Genomic DNA, 24995 nt, shown 5'->3' with positions numbered 1-24995 from the left:
CGGCGGCGCCATTTTCAAATCGCGGTCGGCGATTTTGAAGCACAGGGAGCAGGGACCGTTGATCGAAGGCTGCACTGGGGCAAGGCTGCACTGGGGAAGGCTGCACTGACAAGGCTGCACTGACAAGACTGCACTGGGGAAGGCTGCATTGACAAGGCTGCACTGGGGAAGGCTGCACTGGGGAAGATTGCAATGACAAGGCTGCACTGACAAGACTGCACTGGGGAAGTCTGCACTGACAAGGCTGCACTGGGGAAGGCTGCACTGACAAGGCTGCACTGGGGAAGGCTGCACTGACAAGGCTGCACTGACAAGGCTGCACTGACAAGGCTGCACTGGGGAAGGCTGCACTGACAAGGCTGCACTGGGGAAGGCTGCACTGACAAGGCTGCACTGGGGAAGGCTGCACTGACAAGGCTGCACTGGGGAAGGCTGCACTGGGGAAGGCTGCACTGGGGAAGGCTGCACTGACATGGCTGCACTGACATGGCTGCACTGACAAGGCTGCACTGACAAGGCTGCACTGGGGAAGGCTGAACTGACAAGGCTGCACTGGGGAAGGCTGCACTGACAAGGCTGCACTGGGGAAGGCTGCACTGACAAGGCTGCACTGGGGAAGGCTGCACTGGGGAAGGCTGCACTGGGGAAGGCTGCACTGACATGGCTGCACTGACATGGCTGCACTGACATGGCTGCACTAGGGAAGGCTGCACTGGGGAAGGCTGCACTGACAAGGCTGCACTGGGGAAGGCTGCACTGACAAGGCTGAACTGGGGAAGGCTGCACTGACAAGGCTGCACTGACAAGGCTGCACTGACAAGGCTGCACTGGGGCAAGGCTGCACTGAGAAGGCTGCAATGATGGGCATTTAAATGTAGGTTTTTTTTCCCTTCAACTTCCCTCCTAAAAGTTTTTTTTACCTTAAAATTCCCTCCTAAATTGGGGTGCGTGTTATACGCCGGTGCGTGTTATACGCCGATAAATACGGTATGTCCCTGGTACAGGGAGACATTATTTATAAATTAAACAGAGTTTTTGCTTAATTGTGTGGATTTTTAATGAGAGCTATAATAAAAGAACAAACAAAATAACATAAAAGGAAAAGTAAAAATAAAAAATGTACTTGTGTACTAGAATGGATAAAAAAGATATTAATTAGTGTTAACAACACTAATTATGGTAAAAACTTAGAATCCTTGTTTCAATTACTTTTTTCACTTGTAGGCTTTCTTCATACAGGAGCAGCTGTCAGTGCTGCTGATACACAGAGCAGGATCTGACTGTCAAACTGACAGCCCATTCCTGCTGAGCTGCTCTCCAGGTGTAATCTGTGTGGTCCTGTTCTATGTGAAGAATATTTTATAAAACCCAGGACAAACATGAACATGCTCCAGGAACTGATGTACATACTCAAAAATGGGTACTGTATCAGGTTAAATGGTATATGGCTGTCTGACCTCACCTCTACAGTTTTTCGGCTGCTCAATCTTCAGTGTGCTATAGAGATATCATTTTACTGTGCACAAATTCTACAGATGGTAGTATGATCGATGAAGAAGGTGTATGGAGCCTCCTCTCTCCATGATGTAAGTAGACTTTGCACAGGCATTTGTTTGAATGTAGCTCCCAGTGATTGTTCCTAAAGGTTGCCTAGCATTAAAGAGATACCATGGTGTTGCCCATTCAGGGTAAAGTGAAAGTGTCTGCTTACAGCCTCTACCTCAGCAAGGCATAGTCATGTATCTGGGCTCTCTTGCAGCCTCGCACTCAGGGAATCCACCCTATGTAACCTCCAGTGTTAGATGGTGTCAGACCTTACCCAGATGAATGACATTACTGCCTCCCATATGATTTTTTTTTTTATGTGGATATTGGCTGCTTAAGTTTGAGCACTGAGGCATGGGGTGGGGGAAGGAGGGGGTGATTGGATGGGTCACATGCTCCCCCTATACAAGAAGCCCTGCTCTGGTATGCAAGGGCTCCAAGGAAGCTTAGGCTAGTCCAGTGTTTCTCAACTCCAATCCTCAAGGCGCCCCAACAGGTCATGTTTTCAGGATTTCCATTATTTTGCACAGGTGCTTTGATCAGTTTCACTGCCTTAGTAATTACCACAACCGTTTCATCTGAGGGAATGGAAATCCTGAAAACATGACCTGTTGGGACGCCTTGAGGACTAAAGTTGAGAAACACTGGGCTAGCAAACACATATACTATAGATGTCTACATCCATGCTGGATAAAGGAACCTCAACTGTATTGTATTCTGACAGCCGGCACCTATGGCTGTTAGAATACCCAATTAGTGACTGCTTCTGATTAGATATAGTTACTGTTTGACCAACAATTTTCCACCATGTTCCTTTGACAAAAGTCGCTTAAAAATATTTTTGTCAGGCTAGGTGGTACTGACAGGGCCACACACAACTTTTTGGCCGATTTGGAAGGAGTCAGACATAATTCAAGCAATGCATGACAGGCTTTAGTTTACTTTGCTGGGGATTGGGCTATAGGAGCTACTACCCCTGCATTAGCAAAGCGATAGCATTATTTTAAAGGATTTCAAGGAAAACAGACGTTCCACTCTGCAATGTGTTTATTTACGTGACATGGAAAGTGACAACAAACTTGTCAACCACTGTTGGCAGAGAACGCAGCTTCTTTTATACATGTCACTTGTTATGTAACATTTTACTGACTTACTGTTAGCAAATACTGCAGCACAAAACTTGATGTTTTACTAGATATGTCATAAAAAGTCATATAGATATTGTAGCTTCCTATTTCTACACCATAACAAACTATGGAAGTATATTACCAGTGTGTGATCACCATAGATAATCTTAAATAGTCTCTGTGTGCCTTCATCAATCCTTTACATTGATACCCTGTTACATGATTGTAGATACAGTTCCTTGTGATAGTCATCAGCAGACAAAGAGCAGAATTTGAAGGCATATTATTCTAATAAATGTAGCCAGTTGTTGAACTACGAAAAAACATGGAGAAGAGACTTTGCTCTATATTTGCCTCCCTCACCCTACTCATGTTAATGTTGTGCTGTATGATTCTCATCTGGCCACTAGGGGGAGAGCTAAAGTCAAGTTAACCCATAGACAATATTGCAGATCACCTGGAAATCTGAGAGTTGTAAGGCAAAACAGCAGCCATGTAATGCATAGTGAGTTGCCAACAGTCCTGATTTGCCCAGGACACTCACCGATTTTCAACAACTGTCCTGATATTACGTTGTCCTGGGCTAACTAAGACCTGGAAATCAACATCTGAAATCAACAGACAGCCAGACAGAGCCCCAGGTGCCCGCACACATAACAGAAAGTGCTTAACATCGAGGCATGCAACAGAAGCTCTATGTGCAGCCAGACGGTGCACGCTCTCAAACAAAAACACATGTTGGGGACACTGGTCCCTCTCCCTACCTCCTCCCCCAGCAGCTGATCAGGGAAACTCCTATTGAGATACTCTCAGAGGCGGAGCCTGCTGCGAGACTCAGATTTTGATTCGTCGGTAAATGAGGCCAGGCAGGAGGTGTCGCTGGCCTTGGAGGTGATTGCGCCCAGCCGGTCTTCTCAGGTGCACTGGGTGATGCTGTTGGGGAGTGATAAGGTGAGGGAGCCTATGATATTAGCTAGGGCAGGTAAACAGTACCTGCCTTGGGAGGCAGGGCATATAGGCTAGGGCCGCCGGAGTGGGTGAGCGGGGCAAGGGGGTCTGGCCACATCCTCCCATTGTAGCGCAGGTGGCTACTTCATTTGGGCTTATTTAGCAGCAATTGATGATAACTGAACTAAAGGTTTTTACTCATATGCACCTCTTGTCTGTGGAGATCAAGACCCAATGAAGATCCTACTTTTATTGAAAACAAATTATGGGGAACAATCTGCTTCTTATGTAACAAAATTTCCCTGATAATTTTTGAAAAAATCTTATAAGGAAAAGACTTAATGGAATAATAGCACAGAAAAGTAATGCTATTGTATAAGAACTGAGATGTCATGGGGGGTGGGGGGTAGACATGTGCAATTCGTTTAGTTCTGAATTAGTTTTTTAACAAATTTTAACAAATTTGTTAATTCCGAAATTTCCAAATTTTTCAATTTCCGAAATTTTGAATTTCCAAATCTCGAATTTCCAAATTTTCTAAACTTCCAAATGACTGAATTTCTGAATTTTCACATTTTCAAATTTTCAAATTTCTGAATTTTCGAATTTCGGAAAATTCGATATTTCGGAAATTGGGAAATTCGAAATTTCGGAAATTCGAAATTTCGGAAATTCGACATTCGGAAATTTAAAATTCGAAATTTCAGAAATTCGGAAATTCAAAACTTCGGAAATTGGAAAATTTTGGAAATGGGAAAACTCTAAAATTTTGAATTCGGAAATTCGAAATTTCAGAAATTCAGAAGTTCGGAAATTCGGAAGTTCGGAAATTCGGAAGTTCGGAAATTCGGAAATTCGAAAATTCTAAATTAGGAAATTTGAAAATTAGGAAATTCAAAATTTTGGAAATTAGAAATTTCAGAAATTTGAAAAATCTAAAATTTGGAAATTTGAAAATCCGAAAATAAGAATGAAAATCTGAAAATTCAAAAGAATGAAAAACCGAAAATTCGAAAACCCGAAAATCTGAAATAATTATTAACTAATAATAACTATTAAATTATAGGTATTGAAATTTCCTTTCAAATTTGGCTGTTAGTGAATGTAATGAGTAAGAATTTATCCGAAGTTACGAATTATCTGAAATAATGAATGCTGTATCTAAACGAATGGAACGTAACGATCTAATAATAATAAATAACACTAATAATAATCTCATAATAATAAATAACAATAATAATAATAAAACCTTTTTTATTATTATTTATTATTAATTTGTTCCATTCCATTTGTTTAGGTGCGGCATTCGTTATTTTGGGTAATTCGTAACTTCAGATAAATTTGTATTCGGTATGTTCACCAACAGACAAATTTGAAAGGAAATTCCAATACCTATAATTTAATAGTTATTATTAGTTAGTTATTATTTAAAATTGTACTTATTTTCTTTCTTTTTTTCAAATTTTCAAATTTTCTGATTTTCAAACTTTTGAATTTCCGAATTCTCGAATTCCAAAACACCTGAAGGTGCCAGCATAACCCTATAGTTATGAATTTAAAGATGGTCTGTTTGTCGTGTGATCTACTCAAAGAAAAGGTTTTTATTGGTAGTCAAAAATCTAACTGTTCCCTCCACATATGCTTTGTTCTTGCTGGTGGTCTTACTTTAATCTGGGTTTTTTCTTCTAGAACTCTACCAATAAAACTATTACAATTTGAAGTCGAAAGAACTTCATTTGCATTTTAGCATACAAAATCATAGCTGTGTGAGAGTAAAATTATGACTACCGTATATACTCGAGTATAAGTCGAATTTTTCAGCCTTTTTTTTTTTGGCTGAAAGTGTCCCCTTCGACTTATACTCGAGTCACCGCCGTCTGTCTGCATGATCAGCGTGTCATGCAGGCAGATGGCGGCCGGCGTGTGATGATAGTGTTCGGAGGCTATTCCAGCTTTCAAAAGCCGCGCCTCCTGCTCCTCTGTGATAGGCTGAACAGCTGTCAGTGTACAGCCTATCACGGACATTCTCTCATCCTCGTCCGTGGTATGAGAATGAGAGAATGTCCGTGATAGGCAGTCATCGGTCAGCCTATCACATACGAGGAGGAGGCGCGGCTTTTGAACTGTGGAATGGCCGCCGAACACTATCATCACACACCGGCCGCCGTCTGAGGATGAAGATCGCCACAGGGAGGATGGAGATCGCCACAGGGAGGATGGAGATCGCCACAGGGAGGCTGCACAGGACACAGGTGGGCTGCACATGCACACAGGACACATGCAGACAGGGACACAGGAACACAGGACACATGTACAGGACACACATGTACAGGACACATATGTACAGGACACACATGTACAGGACACACATGTACATGTACAGGACACATGCACAGGGCACAGGTAGGCTGCACAGGACACAGGGAGGCATGCAGCTGCAGATGGGCATTGTTGACCCTCTGCATTTCTCACCCTCGTCTTATACTCGGGTCAATACATTTTTCCCAGTTTTTTGTGGTAAATTAGGGGCCTTGACTTATACTCGGAACGACTTATACTCGAGTATATACGGTATGTTTCTTTTGTAAGTTTGACATTAGCTTTTGCTCTAAAACAGACTTTATTTCAACAAATCTCAATGAGCATTTTTAATGCTGCTTTTTCTGCCAGATGTTCTGGCGTTTTTTTTTTTTTCTGCCCGTAGTGTGCATGGACATTTGATGTGTTTGGCTCAAAGTAAAAAAATATTCTTATGTTTATAAATGCCCGTCTTTTATAGGAAACCTAACATGAAAAAATACATATGTCTCCAATGCTGTCCTCCCTCTGAAAATGCTAGCGGTCTGTCTGTTTCTGACTTTAATGCTTTTTCAGTCACTGACCCAGAACACACGTTCAGAAAATTAGGTCACATGAACTTCTGATCTGCATACTTGTGCTGGGTCAGTGAATCAAAGAGTCAGTATGACAGCCAGGTACTAGCATTTCAGAAGGAGATTAACAATGGCAGCTCATGCATTTCCATTTCCTCAAATTTAAATTTGCGTCAAAGTGTTCCTTAAAAAATAAAGGTAAGCACAGAAGATGAGCCCAGTGTTGGCAATAACAGCCTATGTTATGGATCTTACAATATACTGTGGAGAACATTAAATGTTTTAAGATAGACAGGATCTTTCTGATGCTAGATTGCTTCCTTACAAACGACTGTTTTCTAATGACTCTGGACATTTGCAATGTAAGCTAATATATGTGGACTTTATATTCATACATGACATTATTCTTCCTTTCCACAGCCATTTTACTGGTTTTATGTGACAGCACCAATTCATTGCAACCGTGTATTTTTATTGGCTGCAGCTTAAACATTTTTTCTTAACCATCTTTCTATGGAAATATTTTACTTGAAGGCAGTGGGCAGTTTTCTGTAAATGTAAATTATTCCTTATCACACACTCTCAGCCATTGATATTTCATCCAGTGCTGTGAAATAAAAAAAAAAGAAGCAATGTCATTAGATGTCTTTATGCAACTGAGAGGCTTCCAGTATGATAAAACCTTTCCAAATACATATGTGAAAGTCAATAAAGACATTTTCTCAATCAGCTGTAAGTGCTGTGTTTCCCTGCTCTTACCTGTTTCATCACTGTAATGGGCTGCCTCACTGGCCAGTAGGGTGAGCCGACATTTTAGTCCCAACCTATGTTCTAGGAATCCATGGCCACATAACCAAAGGGCCGGGGACAGCAGTGCATCACTGCCCAAATATGCCTATGGACATATTTGGACAATGAGGTCCCCTTATCCTTCTCCTTACAACTTATATATTAAAGGAGGGTTCCAGATTCCAATAGCCCCCACCTGCAGACCCCCACACCCACCAGTCAGGGTTGTGGGGATGATTAGGTCCTTGTCCTCATCAACATGATGCCCCCTGAAAAGGCACCCCCCATGTTGATGGCACTTGGCATGGTATGGTTTAGGAAGAGGGTGCACTGCATAGTTGCACCCCTCTTTCCTGACCAACCAGGCTGCATGCTCAGAATAAGGGTTTGGTATGGAATTTTAGGGGGGACTTCAAGCATATTTTAGTTTTTTTTTTTTGCATTAGGCATCCCCTTAAAATCATTAGGGGTTCATAGGGGTTGATTTACTAAAACTCGAAAGTGCAAAATCTGGTGCAGCTGTGCATGGTGGTCAGTCAGCTTGTAACTTCAACTTGTTCGATTAAGCTTTGACAAAAAAAACCTAGAAGCTGATTAGTTTTTATGCAAAGCTTCAACAGATTTTGCACTTTTAGTACATCAACCCTAAAGAGTCTGGTGTGCATTTTGGGGGAGACTCTATGCCATCATTTTTTCATTCTGGCTGTAGGATGTTAGGATATGCTACAGCAAAAATGACATTTACAAAATAAAAAATAACAGTGTACTAAGTTTATGATAAAACTTCATTGCTGGCTTCTTTTTTTAAAAAAAAGTAAAACCCCCTAGGGGGTTTACTTTTTTCGTTAAAGCTTCCTAAAAGCATATGATCATCAGCCCTCTCCACTCTTCGCCCCCTCCACTCTTCGCCCCCTCCAGTGCTCTCCAGCCCCCAATGCTTTCCAGCCCCTCCCAGGACTCTCAGGCCCCCCTGTGCTCATCTGCCCTTGTACTCTCTGCCCCCCTAGTGCTCTCCAGCTACTCCCAGTGCTCTCAGGCCCCCCTGTGCTCATCGGCCGCCCCTGTACTCTCCGTCCAGCCCCTCCCAGTGCTCATCAGCCCCTCTGTACTTTTCAGCCCCCCAGTGCTCCCCAACCCCTCCCAGTGCTCATCAGCCCCGTACCCTACACCCCCCAGTGCTCTCCAGTCCCTCCCAGTGCTCATCAGTCCCTGTACTCCTTGGCCCCCCCCAGTGCTCTCCAGCCCCTCCCAGTGCTCATCAGTCCCCCTGTACTCCCCGGCCCCCAGTGCTCTCCAGCCCCTCCCAGTGCTCATCAGTCCCCCTGTACTCCCCGGCCCCCAGTGCTCTCCAGCCCCTCCCAGTGCTCATCAGCCCCCCTGTACTCTCCGCCCCCCAGTGCTCTCCAACCCCTCCCAGTGCTCATCAGCCCCTGTACTCTCCTGCCCCCTAGTGCTCTCCAGCCCCTCCCAGTGCTCATCAGCCCCTGTTCTCTTCGTCCCCCCCAGTGCTCTCCAGCCCCCATGCTTTCCAGACCCTCCCAGTGCTCTCAGGCCCCCCTGTGCTCCTCAGCCCCTGTACTCTCTAGCCCCCCTAGTGCCCTCCAGCCCCTCCCAGTGCTCATCAGCCCCCCTGTACTCTTCGGTCCCCAGTGCTCTCCAGCCCCCCAGTGCTCTCAGGCCCCCCAGTGCTCTCAGGCCCCCCTGTACTCTCTGGTACCCCCCAGTGCTCTCCAGCCCCTCCCAGTGCTCTCAGGCTCCCCAGTGCTCATCGGCCCATCTGTACTCTCTGGCCCCCCAGTGCTCTCCAGCCCCTCCCGGTGATCTCTGGCCCCCTGTGCTCATCGGCTGCCCCTGTACTCTCTGGCCCCCCCAGTGCTCTCCAGTCCCCCATGCTCCCCAGCCCCTCTGTGCTCTCCGCCTCCCCTGTGCTCTCTGCCACCCTGTGCTCTTCACCCCCCTGTGCTCTTCACCTCCCTGTTCTCTGCCCCTGCTTGTGCTCTTCAGCCCCTGTGGTCCCCACCTCCTCAGTGCTCTGACCCCCCAGTGCTCTCCATTCCCCCTGTGCTCTCCACCCCCATGCTCTTTGTCTCCTGTGTTCTCTGCCCCCGCTTGTGCTTTCCAGCCCCCCATGGTCCCCTCCCACTCAGTGCTCTCTGACCCCCCCCGTGCTCTCCAGCCCCCATGTGCTCTCCAGCTCCCCTAGTGCTCACTACTCCACCATGCTCTTCATCCCCCCCTGTGCTCTCTGACCCCCTTAGTGCTCTCCCTGGCCCCCTAGTGATCTCCGCACTCCCCCCGTGTTCTCCACCCACCCCCATGCTCTCTGTGCCTCCTGGTAAATATCCCATGGGCTGCTCAGTCTAAAATGCCGGGCCTATTTTTAGTCCCAATCCGGGCCTGCTGGGGGGGTGAAGAGTAGAGGGGGCTGATGAGCACAGGGGGGCCTGAGAGCACTGGGGGGGCTGGAGAGTACAGGGGCCGATGAGCAGTGAGAGGGGATGGAGAGCTCTGGGGGGGCCGGAGTGTACAGGGGCTGGAGAGCACTGGGGGAGTTGGATATCACTGGGGGGGGGCTGGAGAGCAGTGGGGGAGCCTAAGAGCACTAGGGGGCAGTAGAAAGAAGTTGGATAGGAGAAGCAGCTGCATACACAGTAGAAGAATCCATCTTTTTTTTTCTCCTACAGCCTCTGAATGCCCACGGGAGAGAGAGAATGAGAAGTAGGCATTCAAAGGCTGTAGGAGAAAAATAAAGAGATGGATTCTTCTACTGTGTATGCAGCTGCTCCTCCTATCCTGGTGCACGCATGGGGAGCCGCACTCACTTACCCTTCTGTCCGGGGGCCACGTCTCATGTAGATTCCCTCCCTCTTCATGGTCACAGGTAACGTGACCTGTAGTCTCCGCCACCTGACCCGATGGCTGAACTGAAATGGCGGCCAGCCAGCCAGCCAGCTGGCCACGGAAAGGCTGGGTGAGCAACGGGGGGTCGGATCGGTTTGGAAGGCCGAGAATGGTCCGGCCTATTCAGGCGAGCGTTTCCACTGCAAGTCGGACCAACAGGGGCCATACGTGGGTTTAGAAAAAATGGCGTCATGGCGTCACACGTCCACCAATCAGTGTAATGTATCGTAGCTCCGCCCTAACCGAATCGTTCCATTTTCTATGGCCCCACATCTGAAGCAGGACCCTGAATGGAACGGTTCGGTTGTATGGGCCACTTTCATAATGGAAACACCCAAAATAGCGTACCGTACCGAACTGAACCGATCCGCTCAGTGGAAACGAGGCATATATGTCACCAATCAGTCCCTGTTTGGTGCTTCTTGTAGACACTGCCATAGTTAAACTTAGAGAAGGATTATATTTTAATGGAAAGGTTGCTGCCTGACTCTGTAGAGCATGCTGCAACTGCAAGTACTGACATTTTTTTTTATTAGACAGATGATTTTTTTCTACCAGTTCATTAAATGGTTGTAGAGCATCGTGATCAAAAAGCTGGTAAATAAGCACAATACCAGCTATTTTCCATGAATCAAATTTTTTTGTTTCGCTACCTCAGGTAGTCATAGATTATTCCATATGGCATATATTGGCTGTATCCCTCATGAGAGGTAATTTGTTGGACAGTTGTCCAAACTCTATAAATTAAGTGAAATGTGGGAAAGCAACGCTTACTATATGTTGTATCTTAGTGAAACATTTACTAATCCTATCACAGAAACAGATGCTAAAGTAGATGAACTGTAAACAATGAACATAATTACTCAGTAACTACAAATAATTTTTCGTATTGCCTCCTAATGTGTCACTGGCAGGTGGAAATCTGTGAACATTTAAACAGATAGTAAAGACAGGTGTGAAGAACATAATGAGTCCATTCCCACTTATTGACAAGCACATGCAACATAATGAGTTCATGTAAGTAGTGTGCATGTCACAAAGAAGACTGAATAAAGGAAGTTGATGACTGAAGAACAAATTACTTCATTTTAGATGAAAGGTTAAAAAAAACTGCAAATATAGTACAAACAATGCATTTGTATGCAACTGCCTGGTTGTCTCTGGCATTAAAGCATATCTAAACCCAAAAAATAAAAAAGTAAAATAAATTAAATATTGCAATTTACCAGTCTTCATTTTCTTTTTTTCAGACTTTCTTTCCCTTACTTTCACCTGTGATCCCACGAGTAACACACTTGTATAACACACTTGTATAAGGACAACAGTAATACAAGACAGGACTTCAGGATCCTTTCCCTCTTCTCTTTTTCATGACATGGAAGGAAATGCTTCTATATAGAGATACCTGTAATTAAAAATCAGGGACGTGCGTTGAGGTCAGTGACTGGTTAGGCACTGGCTAGTATCAGAGCCAGACACACACAGGTTGCATACGCCGTAAACATTAGAGTGAGAGCAATAATTCTAGCACTAGACCTGCTCTGTAACTCTAAACATGTAACCTGTAAAAAAAATTTAAAGAGTCGCCTATGAAGATTTTAAAGCGTGACATGTTAGGTATCCATTTATTTGGCATAACATCATATTTCATAGTATACAAAAAAATCGGGCAGACTTTAGTGTTTTTTAAAATTTTTTATACATTCATGAAACAGTTTTCTCAATGCGTTTGAAAAATTGCTGTGCAAATACCATGTAACATAAACAGTTGCAGCGACCACCATTTTATTCCCTAGGGTGTCTGCTAAAAATATGTATATAATGTTTGGGGGTTCTGAGTAATTTTCTATCAAAAAAATGATGATTTTTACATAGTTAAATAGTAGGTGAGGTTGAAAAAAGACACAAGTCCAAACTATGTGTGTGATTATATGTCAGTATTACATTGTATATCCCTGTACGTTGTAGTCGTTCAGGTGCTTATCTAATAGTTTTTTTAAACTATCGATGCTCCCCGCTGAGACCACCGCTTGTGGAAGGGAATTCCACATTCTTGCCGCTCTAAAGGCCCATACACACAATAGGACTTTGTACAAGCTTTCCCGTGGATTTTTGTACAAAGGGCGGCGGCCGTAAACTAATTAAGCATACCCACGGCAGGACTTTTCCAGCCAACTTTCACCAAATCACATGGTTTTTCAGCTCTTTACCACCACCCTTTGGTCAACTTCTGTATTGTTGTCTGATCTTTTGCATTGGTTCTGAGCATGCGTGTTTGTACTTTGGACTAAAGACCTATGGACTTGTGTACACACAATAGGATTTGCACCATAGAACTTTTGTTGCCGGAAAGTTTGTTTGCACAGCCAACATTTATCCGATGAAAACCGAAAAAGTTTGTCCGATGGAGTGTACACACGGTAGGATGTTGCCTTAAAACAGCTAATTTGCATGTTTGTTGTCAAAAAGTCCTATCGTGTGTATGGGCCTTTACAGTAAAGAACCCTCTACATAGTTTAAGCTTAAACCTTTTAATGAGTGGCCACGAGTCTTGTTAAACTCCCTTCTGTGAAAAAGTTTTATCCCTATTGTGGGGTCACCAGTATGGTATTTGTAAGTTGAAATCATATCCCCTCTCAAGCGTCTCTTCTCCAAAGAGAATAAGTTCAGTGCTAGCAACCTTTCCTCATAACTCCTATCCTCCAGACCCTTTATTAGCTTAGTTGTCCTTCTTTGTACTCGCTCCATTTCCAGTACATCCTTCCTGAGGACTGGTGCCCAGGACTGGACAGCATACTCCAGGTGCGGCCGACCAGAGCCTTGTAGAGCGGGAAAATGATCATTTTATCTCTGGAGTTGATCCCCATTTTAATGCATACCAATATTCTGTTTGCTTTGTTAGCAGCAGCTTGACATTGCATGCCATTGCTGAGCCTATCATCTACTAGGACCCCCAGGTCCTTTTCCATCCTAGATTCCCCCAGAGGTCCCCCCCCCCCCCAGTGTATAGCGTATACATGTAAGAGAGAAGTATGAGAATTGGCCTGGATGGCAAGTGGTCAATTACCATAAGTAATATACAAATAACTATTATATATTGTTCTTAAGGTAATTTACTATATTTTCAAAATCTCTACTCAAGCAGGTGGCTTAACGGACAAATTACTGAAGTTTGAAGTTTAACTTCAAACCAGTAATTTCACAGTAAATAGATAAATAATAAATTATTATGTTATAACATATAGCATAATAATATATGATTTAGCTTGATTAAAACAGTACCTTTTCAGCAGGCAGCAGATTCTCAACAACATTCTCAACAATTCTCAAAAACATGGGATTATGGGTAAATCTTATACACATAAACACATGCTTTTTCTTTCCAGTTAAGAGGGCTGGGCTGGAAAGGAGCATTTGTCTTTTAGACACATGCCCCCTTCTATGGCAATGCTGTGAGAGGACAGCCTCCACTGCAGCATTCTTCTTGGACAGCTTGTTCCAATGGTGCTTTACCATTGGTCCAAGGCTCCAAGCTGTCCAGTGAGCTTGGTGCTTCTGACAAGAAGTGAGAGGCACTGTGAGCTCATCCTCTCAGTCTGCTGCAGAGAGTGCCAGTTTGTATTTAACCACTTGCCGACCGCCGCATGTACATATACGTCGGCAGAATGGCACGGCTGCGTAAATGGGCGTACCTGTATGTACCTTTGAATTTGCCGCCATGTGGTCACGTGCGCAGCGGCGGTGCACGCGCGACCCTGCTGCGAGCTACGTGAGTGGGATCGCAGGTCCCGTGGACTCGATGTCCACAGGGGGACCCACGATCGTCTCTCGTAGCTGAAGAATGGGAAGATGCTAATGTAAACAAGCATCTCCCCGTTCTGCCTAGTGACAATGTCACTGATCATAGCGCCCTGTGTTATCGGGAGCGGTGATCAGTGACGTGTCACTCGTAGCCACGCCCCCTAACAGTTAGAATCACTCCCTAGGACACATTAAAAAATAATGCGTCTTTTTCAAAATTTTGTTTATTGCGCAAAAAATAAAAACCGCAGAGGTGATCAAATACCACCAAAAGAAAAAACTATTTGTGGGAAAAAAAAGGACATCAATTTTGTTTGGGAGCCACGTCGTACAAGCTATGGTGGCAATCATTGAAAATTGATCACACCTGATGTTCTGACGGCCTATCCCTTTCCTTGACTAAGGGCTCTTTCACACGGGGCGGATCAGTGATAATCCGCCCCGTGAACACCCGCTTGCTCAGCGGGGATCGCTCCGCCAATCCCCGCTGAGCAGGAAAATGACAGGTCCGTCGCTGCACACTGTGTAGCGACGGACCAGTCAGAGCGCCGCTCTCCCCTATGGGGGATCGGATGATGACGGACCGTAGAGTCCGTCGTCACCCGATCCGATCCGAAAATGGATGGAAAAGTAGGGTTTTCCTCCGTTACACCTTTCGGATCGGAGCGGGTCGGATGTCAGCGGACATGTCACCGCTGACATCCAACGCTCCATAGGGATACATGTATGTACGTTTTTCATCCGAAAACGGAAGGATGAAAAATGGACATACGGATCCCCTGTGTGAAAGAGCCCTAACAAGCCAGGGAAGTACAATTACCACCCAAATTACCCCTTTTTAGGGAAGTAGACATTCCAAATAATTTAGTAAGGCTGGCCATACATATATACAATTATATATAATATATATAAAATTACAAAATATACAATTCTATTACAATTTTCTGTACAATTTTCTTTGGATCTACCTCCAACTGTAGTGTAAGGAACTGCCTGATTGGATACAATTGAAAGTGTTGTTTAGTTTTGACCTCATATTACATGGTTTTTGGTAGATCTATTTATACAAGTAAATTGAACATGTATGGCCAACCTAAGAGGCATAGTGTGTTTTTTGAAGTTGGAAATTTTTTCCACAATTCTTTGCAAAATGAGGGTGAGCACTCACTGATGGGCACTGATATGCACTAATAGGGCACTGTAGTGCCACTAATAGTCACTTTAGTGGCACTGATGAGCTCTCACTGATGGCACTGTAGGGCACTGATGGCACTGTAGGGCACAGATAAGCACTCACGGATGGCACTGATGTGCACTGTAGGGCACTGATGTGCACTGATGGCACTGATAAGCACTCACTGATGGGCACTGTAAAGCACTGATGTGCACTGTAGAGCATGGATGAGCACTGCGGTGGCACCGTAGGGCACTGATGAACACTGTAGGGCACTGATGAGCACTGTAGTGGTACTGTGGGGCACTGATGAGCACTGTAGTGGTACAGTAGTGGCACTGATGAGCAGTATAGTGGCACTGATCAGCACTGTAGTGGCACCATAGGGCACTGATGTGCACTGTAGTGGCACAGTAGAGCACTGATGTACACTGTAGTGGCACTGTAGTGGCAGTGAATAGCACTCTAGTGGCACTGTAGAGCACTGTTGAGCACCATAGTGGCACTGTATTGGGACTGATGGCACTGTAGGGGCACTGATGAGCACTGTTGGCACTGATGTGACACTGATGAGCACTGGTGGGGCACTGATGGTACTGTAGGGGCACTAATGAGAACTGTAGGGGCACTAATGAGAACTGTAGGGGCACTAATGAGCACTGTTGGCACTGTAGGGGCACTGTATGGGCACTGTTTTGGCACTGATGTAGCACTGTTGGCACTGATGGCACTGTATGGGCACTGATAAAAGCTGTTTGGGCTCTGATGTAGCACTGTTGGCACTGTTTGGACACTGATGAGCACTGTTTGGGAACTGATGGAACTGTATGGGCACTAATCAGCACTGTTGGCACTGTAGGAGCACTGTTTGGGAACTGATGTAGCACTGTTGGCACTGTTTGGGCACTGATGAGCACCGTTTGGGAACTGATGGAACTGTATGGGCACTAATTAGCACTGTTGGCACTGTAGGGGCACTGTTTGGGCACTGATGTAGCACTGCTGGCACTGTTTGGGAACTGATGGCACTGTATGGGCACTGATAAACACTGTTTGGGCACTGATGTAGCACTGTTGGCACTGTTTGGACACTGATGAGCACTGTTTGGGAACTGATGGAACTATATGGGCACTAATTACTAGCACTGTTTGGGCACTGATGGCACTGTATGGGCACTGATAAGCACTGTTTGGGTACTGATGAGTACTATGGATCGTGCCAGCTCACGCTGCTGCCATGTTTCTCTCTCCTCTCCTCACACCGATACAGCGTGTGAGGAGAGAGATACTCAGCAGCAGCGCATGCTGAACCGGCCATAACGCTGGTTTGTTGACAAGTGATCGCTCCATCATTGGACAGAGCGATAACGTGGTAAAGGGCCGCTGTGATTGGCCCTTTACCCTGATCCGTGATGCGATGGGTCCCGAAGATTCGGGATCATTTTCATCAGTTTCTGAACCTGGAGAGCAAATGTTCAAATGAAATAATCTCTTAAAGGAAACACCCATTATTTTGAATTGTTTTATGTGCACCTTAATTTAAAGAAATCCAGACCATTCATTTCAACAAAGATATTCCCTGAAGATTTTTTTTTTTTAATGCAAGTTATTTACTTATAAAAGCCTCCCTTATGTAAACATCTGAAACCCCTAAGATCGCTGCTGTGTGCCACTACTTGGATGTAATGTCAGCATTCCCAGCAAGTTGAGAGCTGGGATTCATTTGACACTCTATAGTACTTCAAATCGCTTCTCCACCAGCAGCTGCATAAAAGTTTATGTAGGGAGGTGAACGGTTGAGGAGCTGTAGCAGCACAGACAGTAATTAGATCCTCACAGAAGAGGCCTATGATGTGCAAATAGGGAAGGGGGTGTGCTAGGGACTCTTCTTGCAGTATTCAAATATTCTAGTAAGTCCAAAGCAAGTATACAAAGTGCGTCCTTTTTTCTTGTGGGGGTATACACAGTGGGAAATAACAGTTCCCCACCTCCCAACCTCCTCTATGCCCTGTTATTGCTAAACACTGTGGGGGCAAGATAAAAGATGGTGATTGATGGAGGTTTCACTCCTCTATTAGTCCCAGCATATGTACACAATAAACTATAGCTCCCAACTGTCCCTGTTTTCCAGGGACTGTTCCTGATTTGGAGCAATGTCCCTCTGTCCCTCATTCCTCCTCATTTGTCCCTCATTATGGTCTGATCTATATAGTTGGATATAAAATGCACTTTTTTTCTATCAAAAAGTGTTTTCCAGCACTAAACCTTTCATCTGATTTCTAAATTGCTGCATTTGTAAGCTCCAAAAGCCAAAATAAAGGAATAGTAGTGGTAAAAAAAAGCACTTGTGGGTTTAACCAATCTTGGTTTTTTTTGTACAATTCTCCTTTAAGGGGGCGTGGCAAGGGGTGTGTCCTATGTCTGTATACTTTTGCTGATAGGTGTCCCTTGTTCCCATCTCAAAAAGTTGGGAGGGATGCATAAACACAGGCTGGAGGGGCGTAGCACTGCCTGTGATTGGCAGAACCTCCTCCAGATACAGCGTGAACAACGTGAAAGTCAACTTAAACTTTGCGCACACAACGTACTCAGATGCTTTTTTATATGAAATTAAATACAGTAGGATGATCTTTAAACATAAATAGAAGGGATGATGGCAATTAAATATTGTATGTATGGTATCACTTTAGGTTCCCCTCTAATACGGGTGGACTTTTCGACTGGACCGAGTCCGGTGGACAATCCGACCATGTGTGGGCTTCATTGGACCTTCAGCTAACTTTTTCTGTCGAAAATCTGACAGACTTTAGATTTGAAACATGTTTCAAATCTTTCCGACGGACTCGAGTACGGACGAAAAATCCGCAAAACAACGCTAGGGCAGCTATTGGCTACTGGCTATGAACTTCCTTATTTTAGTCCGGTGTACATCATCACGTACGAATCCATCAGACTTTGGTGTGATCGTGTGTAGGCAAGTCCGTTCGTTCAAAAGTCCGTTGAAAGTCCGTCGGAAAGACAGTCGAACCTTTGCTGCCGAAAAGTCCACCCGTGTGTACCGACAGCCGGAAATTGCCAAGTGACTCGCTCAGCAGTTTCCGGCTTGTCGGGCAGCGCCATTTTGTTTGTGTGAGCGGAGCGGCGGAGGTGTTTTACAAGAGAAACCTAAGAAGTGTGTGAGCAGCGCGGCCATGGACGGTCTACATATGCTATCCAGCTGGTGAGTAAGTGTGAGTTCAGGCACGTCTGCCTGTTGGAGGTTCTGGTGTGCACCATCTACTCTTCGCTATTCTGGATGTGGCCATCGGGGTATATCATTATACCATCACAGTCTTCCACCAAGCATCTGCTGGATTTAATGATCCAAATGCCTGTCTGACCCACCGCCGTACGGCGAGTGTGTCCGCCCTCTGCGGTAAGCTTGCCCAATTCTTCTATCATCCTACATGCATATCTATGAATGATATATGGAGAAGCCTGCTCATTTTTACTTATCATCTGTTGAAAAGGCATCACCCCTTTGTTCTTTTTACATGGGACTATACAGTACCCCATTGAGGAGCATTTAAGCTTTTGTTCATCACGGACTGTTTGTTGTTTGTTTGTTTCTTTTTGGTTTTTTCCACAGAAACTTTTTTTGTTTTTTCTTGTTTATTGCACATTGACATTTTTTTGATTTTTGTGATACATTCACCAGATGTTGGTTTCTCATTAATGAGCAGCCATCAGTTTCATACTCATCCCTGGGGGATGCTCTGGGGATTCTGATTTTTATACTAGCGCTGCATTTAATTTTTTTTATTTTATTTTGACACACGGTTCACTATATTGTTGATGCTGGCTGCTAAGTTATTGTCTGATAATCACCAGTAGCGCAACTTTTCTCATATTTATTATATTAAAATTTTTTTTTTTTAAATGGCCCTTTAAGAGCTATGGGCGGAAGTGACGTTTTGACGTCGCTTCCGCCTCTCCAATGATATGGAGATGGGTGGGGGCCATCTTAACCTCACTCATCTCCATACCAAGCAGGAGAGTGGACCTGATCGCCTCCGCCGCTACTGACAGATCCACTAGGCGGCGGAGGGTACCGGAGCGCGGCGAGAGGGGGGCCCTCTCCCGCCTCCAATAAAAGTGATCTTGCGGCGAATCCGCCACAAAGACCACTTTTAACTTGAAGTGGACCACCCGCTGAAGAAGAGGATACCGGGGTTATGGCAGCTAGCTGCTGCCATAACAACAATATTCCTCTTCAAAGTAGCGACGTAAAACTGCGGCGGGCGGTCCGTAAGTGGTTAAGAAACCAGTGGTGAGATGATTTGATCTTTGTGGCATGGTGCATTATCCTGCTGGAAGTAATCATCAGAAGATGGCTGCACTGTAGTCATAAGGGGATGGACATGGTCAGCAACCAGTGTTAATCTTGACATCAAGATTAACACTTTTTAGTTTTAGTTATAGTCTTTTGACTAAAATATGATTTTAGTTTTAGTCGTATTTTAGTCTTTTGAATTGTTTTAGTTTTAGTCGTATTTTAGGCAACTAAAATCAAATGGGTTTAGTTAAATTTGAATGCATTATACCTTTTGGAATTGCCAAACATTATATACTCCTGGAGTAAAAATCTAATAACATGTTAATATATATGGTATTAAGGTTTGAATACTACAGACACAGATTTAGCCATTGGGTTACATTATGTCTTTATAAATAAAACCAAGTTTCAAAAACAAAACAAAGATATAGTTTTTTGACAAGCAGAAGTACAACTTGGAAATATAAAAAAAACAAAAAACTATAAACTCTATTGGCTGTAATGCCATTGCACATATTATCTAAATATATTACCAACATTAAATATTAAGAAAAAAAATAGCAGCTTAGTGGATCCCCCTACTTACTGTTATATGGTAGTTCAGTGTTAATTTTGACGTCAAATTTCAGTTTAGTTTAAGTCACAGTCTTTTGACTAAAATGCCATTTTAGTTTTATGCCGCGTACACACGGTCGGACTTGCCAACGGGACAAGCTCTGTTGGCATTTCCGAAGGAAAAATTTAGAGCATGTTCTCTATCTAAGTCCATTGGAAATGTCGACAGAAATAGTCCGATGGGACATACACATGGTCAGATTATCTGACCAAAAGCTCCTATCGGACTTTCTCTGTCGAAAATTCCGACCGTGTGTACGCGGCATAAGTCATATTTTAGTCATCTGAATTGTTTTCGTTTTAGTCGTATTTTAGTTGACTAAAATAGTATTCATTTAGTCGATGAAAATATTTAACACTGTCAGTAACAATACTCAGATAGGCCGTGGTGTTTAAACGATGCTCAGTTGGTACAAAGGGGCCCAAAGTGTGCCAAGAAAATACCCCCCACACCATTACACCACCACCACCAGCCTGAACAGTTGATACAAGGCAGGATGGTTCCATGCTTTCATGTATACGCCAAATTCTGACCCCACCATCTGAATGTTGCAGCTGAAATCGAGACTCATCAGACCAGACAATGTTTTTCCAATCTTCTATTGTCCAATTTTGGTGAGCCTGTGTGAATTGTAGCTTCAGCTGACACGAGTGGCACCCGGTGTGGTCTTCTGCTGCTGTAGCCCATCTGCTTCAAGGTTCGATGTGTTGTGTGTTCAGAGATGGTATTCTGCATACCTTGGTTGTAAAGAGTGGTTATTTGAGTTACTTTTGCCTTTCTATCATCTCAAACCAGTCTGTCCATTCTCACACTGACCTCTGACATCAAGACATTTTCATCCACACAACTGCCGCTCACTGGATATTTTCTCTTTTTGGACCATTCTCAGTAAACTCTAGAGATGGTTGTGCGTGAAAATCCCTGTAGAGCAGCAGTTTTTAAACTACTCAGACCAGCCCATCTGGTACCAACAGCCATGCCACGTTTAAAGTCACTTAAATGCCCTTTCTTCCCCATTCTGATGCTCAATTTGAACTTCAGCATGTCTAGGTGTCTAAATGCATTGAGTTGCTGCTATATGATTGACTGATTAGCAATTTGTGTTACCAAGCAATTAAACAGGTGTATCTAATAAAGTGGCCGGTGAGTGTATACACTCAATACACATCCTCTTTTCAGCCTGGGTGTGTCCAGGATCATGGTGCTGTTTGGAGGGTTGCAGGAACTTGGGACCTGAGACAATAGTGGCTCCTTTGGAGGTAAACGGTACATTTATATGTCTGTAGTATATTCAAGGTAAGCTATTTTCTTAGCAGAGCCAGATTTTTTCTTGATGAAATTAGTACAGTTCAGTGAGCTTTATTTTACAGTTTCATCCCTGAAGAACGCTACCAGCCATTAAAATGATGCAGGCAGTTGTACCATCTTATGACATTGTAAATGTGATCATTATACTGCAGAATGCAGAAATCCATAATAAATATGTTCAATATCCCCTTTCTTTTGCGCAAGGGTATAATTTGATCAACATAAAAACATCACCATTAGCATCATTAGTGTACAGCAAACAAGATAGTTTATCTGATTTATTGAGAAATTAAACATCATTATGGAATACTTATCTTGTCCAGAATCTGTTTGAAATTCATTAGTCACCCAGACTTAACCTACTAAAATCAAATAAAATTTAATTTAAAAAAATATGATGTTCTTAAATCAGTTTAGATGCCTGCAGCAACTGTGCCATAAACTCAACCAGTCAGTAAAGCAAGGAGAATATTATCTGCTACATCTTACATAATGTGTTTTAGGGAGATTACATTACACTGTAATTAACCATAGTCTTAACGTGGGCTAATTATAAATATGTGTCAAGAATAGTCTGTTTTAAATAATGTTTTTACCCCTATTTATTGAAGCTCAAAATTGTGAAAATTGGGCGTCTTTTCGATGTAAACAATTAACCTAATACAAGCAAAGTTTGTGATTTTTGGACTGTTGCTGAGTCTGATCTTGCCTGAGGGTATCAGGATTATTCCTCATCACGGTTACAGTGGTTGTAAACTCTCCCTGACAACTTTGTTCCATGTAAATCAGCATAAAAAACACTAATGAACACTGCTTGTAGATATCTCCTTACTTGCTTAGTATTGTTTAATCCTTTTTGTCCTTTAGAATGACTTCAATGAGCATGCCCAGATCTCCCCTGATTTACGGCACACTCTGTGTACTTATCTGTCTATTATCAGATGTTCCTACAGCACAACTCTGAAATCCCACAAGACTGCATAATCACTCAGAGCTTCATACTACACCCCATGTGACCAGGTGACATCACATGCAGTGTATACTTGGGCATCGGACAGGATTACTGCAGCCTTATCAGCTGAAGCTGATAAGACTGACACAGGCAAACACTAGATAATAGGCACAAGTAAATACTATGATATAACACAAGTCAGCTATGAGCAGTGAAACAGGGTTGCCATAGAAACGTTGGCTTGAGAAGGAGGCTTGGTTAACAGTACAAGAAGTGCTCAATGTAAGGGGCGGAAATACACTCTACTGTGGACTCAGAAAACAATACTTAAGATGGCGCTGCCTAACCCCTGGAAACAAGTTTTTTAAAGTTTCTTTAAACAGTAAGTAATATGTGATTTGGGCTGGATTACAGTGGCTATTATATTTTGATAATTAATTATTAATATGGACTAAATGAAAAGCAGCATCAGAGTGGGAGAGTTTACTTCCTCTTTAAAGCTAAACTCCAGGCAGTTACTGTATAAAAGGCACACAATGATGTCACTCTATAATCATTAATATGTTAATAAAAAAGGTTTTTTAATACAATAAGTGTAACGGCTGGTACACACAGGCTGAATATCAGTCAGTATCGGCCGGTTCAACAGAAACCAACATTCGGCCAGTGTGTACAGCAGACTGTCCAATAGAAGCCAGGCGTTAGGCATCTGGGTTGATGATTTCACAAGGGGCCTTGCCCCTTAGTTTATTTACGAGTGGGGGCAGCAGGTGCTGTCAGACGGTGGGAGCCTTGGTCGGGTGCGGACCTATTTGTTTTTTTTCAGGTTGACAGCTGGTGTTTATCGTGATTGATGATGGATTTACACCAATGGACATTGTTTTGCTTTTTTAATAGAGGACTTGTCAAAAACTGTATGTGCATTTTTATTTACTTTTTGACACTTTTTGGTGAATGAGTAGGGGTACAATATACCCCATACTTATTCACATGGGGGGGGGGCAGGATCTGGGGGCCCAGATTCAAATAAGTTGGCCCCAGCACCCCCACAACCACTGGGTCAGAGTTGTGGGAAGGAGGGCCTTGTCCTCATTAACATCAAAGCGACCCCCCCCCATGTTGAGGGCATGTGGCCTGGTATGGTTCAGGAGGGGTCACTCGCTCATTCCCTCCCTTTCCTGGTCTGCCAGGTTGAATGTTCGGATAAGAGCCTGGTATGGATGGGGGGGGGGTATCTATGCTGTTTTTTTCAAAAAATTTAGTTTACATTCAGCTGTCAGGGAACCCTGCTGACAGCTGATGAGTCATCCAGCTATTCACTGGTTGTTAAGGATTGGTTGGTAAGGACACCATTGGCCGCCTGCTCCTTAACAAAAATGCTACCTCTTCTAAACACTTTTAAAAACACTTAACGAACTTAACACTGCAAAAATGCAACATTTTTGCTTTTTTTTATCCAACATTTTTTTACGGTTTTGGAGTGTCTAGTATGCATGGAGCCCAAATAGGTTCATCTTTGTAGCAAGATATACAATGCAACAATTCTAGAGGAATTAGCAAATAAATGTAATCATTGACAAAGCTCTATCTAGTGGCCATAATTTGGTATTTTACTACTGACCGTAATTACACAGCATTCGTTCAGCAGAGAAAATACCCCCCCCCCCCCCAAAAAAGAGTTTTTTGTCCAATTTGCACAAAACAAATTTACATGCAGATTTGCTGGACAAATGGCTGTGCAATTTTTTTTATTTAATAGACCCCTTAATGATGAAGTTTTTGCTTGAGCATACAAAAAGAAAGCAAAATTGTTCTTACAGCAACAAAACATATTCATAGAATACAACCTTCACGTTGGCTAACTCTGGAGATGCTGAGAATGCTCAGTGAGGAAATGAAGCATGCAAGTTTCTGATTACAACAGATAGTTCTGCTTCTATAAAGCTGAGCTTTAGGTCACGACCACTAATAACAAATCAGATTAACCGTACACTTTTCTTTGGAACTGGCTGAAGTAATTCAGGTAGAAAATATTAATACAGGAATATTGATAATGCCAATAAATATAAATGAGAATTAAAATATAATGCATATAAAAAAAATGAAACAATAATTACCATGATGTTTTAAAGAGAAGGATTGATTCTCATGAACATGGACCTAGGTAATTTTCCTGATTTATTCCCTTATTTACACAAGGACTTGATTTATGACACTTTAAGCAGAAATCATGCCGCAATTGATCAGGTAGTCAGGATAAGAAAATCTGTCTGGGTTTGGTTCTTGGGGAAGCTGTGAAGCCAGAAATAGTGAACTTAAATCTGAACACTATTTAAGGCCATGGGGGCAAATCTTGTACATTGCTGGGCATTTTTAAGGCTAATAGGCAATGGATTATCAAAGTACATTGGGAGATAGACACTGCCATGGGCAACATGCCAAGGCAATTTTGTTTTTTTTAATACCATACAGCAGCAGAGGGTCTTCCTTTTAGTGCAAAATATTAGATAGACATGGGAAAAACACCAGTCTTTTCAAATACATGTCTGAGAGATGCCTTTTGCCGCGTACACACGAGAGGAATTTCCGTCAGAAAAATGTTGGATGGTTTTTTCGATGGAATTCCGCACAAGCCTGCCTTGCATA

Source organism: Aquarana catesbeiana, linkage group LG01, assembly GCF_042186555.1.
Source record: "Aquarana catesbeiana isolate 2022-GZ linkage group LG01, ASM4218655v1, whole genome shotgun sequence".
Lineage (NCBI taxonomy): Eukaryota > Metazoa > Chordata > Amphibia > Anura > Ranidae > Aquarana > Aquarana catesbeiana.
This window is presented reverse-complemented; position numbering follows the sequence as displayed.